The sequence below is a fragment of the Pinus tabuliformis genome, chromosome Q (genome assembly GCF_031772625.1).
Source record: "Pinus tabuliformis cultivar Carrire ecotype Pingquan chromosome Q, CPIR1, whole genome shotgun sequence".
NCBI classification, from domain to species: domain Eukaryota; kingdom Viridiplantae; phylum Streptophyta; class Pinopsida; order Pinales; family Pinaceae; genus Pinus; species Pinus tabuliformis.
Genome location: NC_142296.1, coordinates 540075416 through 540079826, shown reverse-complemented (window position 1 = coordinate 540079826; position 4411 = coordinate 540075416). Strand labels below are relative to the sequence as shown.

Genomic DNA, 4411 nt, shown 5'->3' with positions numbered 1-4411 from the left:
GGTGGAGCTGACCATGAGTGGTGTTGGGAGTGTTAGACTCCGTCTTCTCAAGTCCTCTGTCAGAGTCCAATTCAGACAGGTGGCTGTCAAAGTCTCTGTTCAATATGCTGGAAACGGCTTTTACAACTTATCAGAAAAGGATCACCGCACATATGCCTCTGCTGGAGCTATTCTTTTAACAGAAAAGACATGGCAATATTTGGAGGAAGGATTAGTTCCATCGACATCCCCGACATCAAGTAACTGGTTAGATTCTGCAGTAAGGTCTTCTTCCAAATCTTGGAAAGGTCAGTTTCCAACCCAAAGATTGGTTGAAAAGGTTATCTCAGAGATCTCCTTCCACAACCAGGACAATTTCTGAGCGATAACAACAGCATTAATATTTGTCAATGGACTTGTATTTTTCCGGAGGTATGTTCCTCACCAAGCAGATAGGCTGGAGAAAACAAATGTAATTGGAAAACAAAGCAAATGTAATTAGAAGTGGAGCATCCAGCAAGGTTTATCGCTTTAGATAGAGGAGGAATGACCTGTTGTAGAGTTTTATGGGTTCATAAAACTCTACAACAGGTCATTCCTCCTCTATCTAAAACTATCCTCACCTGTATGGATTCATTATTTAAAAAAGTTTATCGCGCTGACATACCCAACAATGAAACAGTGGCAGTGAAGCACCTCTGGACGAACTCCAAAATGGATATAGATGATATCAGAACGAATAACGAAGTGGGAAGCATTTACTGTGAGAGTATGACCATTGATTGTCCAAGGAGGAAGTTGAAACATTGGGAACCATTCGCCACAGAAACATAGTGAAGCTCTATTGTTATATGTCCAACAGGCAGTCTAATGTGTTGGTCTATGAATACATGCTTAATGGGAACCTGTTTCAAGCTTTGCATAGCAATAATAATTCGGATTGGCCAACATGACATAAGATTGCATTAAGGACGGCTCATGGATTATCTTCTCTTCACCACGATTGCTCCCCTGCAATTATTCAAAAGATGTCAAGTCTACCAATATCTTGGTGGATCAATTTTATGAGGCCAAGATTGCTGATTTTGGTGTTGCAAAACTTCTTCAAAGCTCGTAACAGAGGAGGGGATTCAATAATTTTTGTAGTCACTCACGGTTACATTGCTCCTAAACATGCATACTCCTTGAAGGTCGCAAGAAAAAAAACGATGTTTACGGTTTTGTTGTGGTTTTGCTGGAGCTCGTAACTGGCAAATGAGTCATTGAACAAGAGTTTGGGAGAACAAGGATATTCTTTATTGGACTTCATAAAAAAAATATGAGAAGGAAGGTGCGCTACGCACACAGAGGTGCGCTACGCACTGGGTAGAGCCCACAAAATTTCTCTTATTCATCCAGACATTGGCATGCTGCTAGTGTTCGCTAGTGTTCATGAAGACTTCTGGAGATATTTGAATTTTGAGAATTGTCAAATTATTACAGAGCAATTGGCTGTAGAACTACATTTCCCAGGTTCTCTTTTGGATGTTTTTGTCCGTGAAGCATTGCGTGCTCTTAGGAGTCTTGAGGTGCTTAACTATTGATTGGGGCAACAAACACAACAGAGAGGCAATGGAAATTGGAAAGGCAGGGAGAGATACGATCTATTGAGATGGTCCATAAACGCTTTGAGACTTTCCCTGAAGCATTTGTGACAAACCTTCAGCCACCAATGCTCAACACGCTTCATAGTGGTTATCTTAATGCTGAGGCGTCTACACAGACAAACAAATTCTATGCTGCAAAGTTCTCACCCTTTTGGAATGAAATTATTAAAAGTCTCCGTGAAGAAGATTACATTAATAATCGGGAAATGGAATTGCTTCTTGTCCCAAGCAATAGTGGGAGCTTAAATTCAGTACAATGGCCACTATTTCTTCTCACCAGTAAGATTTTTCTGGCCATAGATTTGGCTGTAGAGAGCAGAGACACACAATACGAATTGTGGGACAGAATTATGAGAGATGAATATATGTGCTATGCTGTTGTCGAATGCTACTACAATGTGGAGAAAATACTAAAATCATTGCTTGAAAATGAAGGCAGGCTATGGGCTGAAAGATTGTTTCGTGATGTAAATGAGAGTATACTAGATCAATCTGTTCTTGTCAATTTCCAAATAAATAAGCTGCCTCTTCTGCTATCAAGAATAACAGCACTGACAGGTCTTCTGGGACATGAAGAGACACCTCATCTAGCAAGGGGGGCTCTGAAAGCTATGCAAGATCTTTATGATGTAGTCACTCATGATATCTTGTCTCCTAATCTAAGAGAGAATTACGACACTTGGGGCATTCTCAAGAAAGCAAAGATTGAAGGACGCCTCTTCTCACAGATGGAATGGCCTAAAGATCCTGAAATTAAGGAACAGATCAAGAGGTTGCACTTGCTTCTTACTATCAAGGACTATGCTGTGAATATACCAAAAAACCTTGAGGCAAGACGTCGGCTAGAATTTTTTACAAATTCATTGTTCATGAAAATGGCACCAGCAAAGCCTGTGCGAGAAATGATGCCTTTTAGTGTCTTTACTCCATACTACAGTGAGACTGTAATGTACAGCATGTCTGAATTACGGAAGGAAAATGAAGATGGAATTTCTATTCTCTTTTATCTTCAAAAGATTTTCCCAGATGAATGGAAAAATTTTCTAGAACGTATTGGTCGAGATCAAACTACACTGGATTCAGAGCTTCAGGACAATTCCAGTAATCTCTTGGAGTTGCGCTTATGGGCTTCATATCGTGGCCAAACACTAGCAAGAACTGTTCGAGGTATGATGTACTACAGAAAAGCTCTTATGCTACAAAGCTATGTGGAGAAGCAAGTCTCTGGGGACATCGAGGCTGGTATTTCTGGAGTTGATTTGACAAATACACATGGATATGAGCTATCTCGTGAAGTGCGAGCTCAAGCAGATCTGAAATTTACCTATGTTGTGACATGTCAAATTTATGGACAACAGAAGCAAAAATGAGCAGCAGAAGCTGCTGATATTGCCCTTCTAATGCAATTACTAGATTATTGATTGTGAAGCTTGCTAATCTATTTTGCATGGACAAGGGTGCAACATCTGATCCCATTTCAAATGACAAGAAAGTAATTTCCGTATACATGGACATTGCGCTTTAATGGTATTGGAAAGGAAGCATTTTTGGCCATGAATGCAAGCGAAATGAAACGCTTTTAGAGATATCGACACCTATCAAAATGCCAAAATAAACAGAGACATCTGTCACAGCAGAGAAATAGGGTCGATTTGCCTATTTTTGACCTCAGTTAAATCTCCAAGTGGATCTGCGCTCCAATTTGTGTCTTTAAAGTGGCCATCAGAGGATTTTAAGGGGAACGATCTTCTGTTTTTAGAATAAAGAGATGATTCTATCCCTATTTTTGTAACTTCAGGTGAAACAACGCCCTTTTTTGGGTCGATCTGTTTTCTCCTAGAATAGTTTATTTAATGCATTAAAAAATCACTTGTAATTTTTTAGTGAAGAGAGAGAATTCTGAGAGCTGGTGGAAGAGAGAACAGAGTTTCATTGTGCGGATTTTGACAGGGATTTTAATAAAAAATACAGCTCTGACCCCTGAGATTCCTGTGGTATGAAATTTAACATTTGTCTCATCCTTTGTTTCATATGTAGTCTGTTGTGTTTCCATTTCATTTCATTTCTAAATGAATACTTTTAAGTGAGAAAGGCAGAATTCAAATTATTTGCTATGTCTTGAGGAAGTGTTCATATTAAATGTTTTCTTCTGTTTGACAAGGATTCATCTTCTATGCCCTTGTCAACATCTCAACAGTTCACCCACTCCACAATGCTTCAAATTTGATGTTAAACTTCTTGCCTATCTTGCCTCAGGAGATAATCTGTGTTTTTGATTATATTTCTCTGTTTCAAGTTGTTCTTTGCCCATGCAGCCCAGAAAACCCAATCATTTATTGAAAACCCCTTTCTATCAATTTACTAGCCTAAAATCAATATTCCTTATCGGTCATCTCAACCCCTTTGAAAACTTGTTTGCCGAGATAGACCCGGAGAGAGCCCTCTCTTGTCCTCGTAGGGCTAGCTACGAGGCTGAGCTTGGTTCGATGTGGCCTCGAGTTTTGCCTTCCTCAGCCTGAGGCAGATTTGAGCGCTAACAGGGAAGAAGTGAAACTTATCTTCCTCAGCTTGCCTTGGATATCTCTCTACTGCTATATTATGGTATTGTTTGTGAGCTCTTACAGCTTGGGGGTTCCAGTGGGAAAAGTTCTCCTTGGATATGGTTGGGAGGAAAACCGAATGGTTTACAATAAGTTGGTAAGGATATTGGAGTAGGAGCATAATCCCAATGGAGCTGGAGCATATTTCCATCTTTGGAATTGTATAAATACACTGCCAAGTTTCCA

General features: G+C 39.8%; 1 pseudogene; it reads left to right on the top strand.

Annotated features, from left to right (window-relative positions):
* Positions 1–1614: 1614 nt before the first annotated feature.
* LOC149220576 (callose synthase 10 pseudogene) lies at positions 1615–3025 on the top strand (annotated as a pseudogene).
* Positions 3026–4411: the final 1386 nt, after the last annotated feature.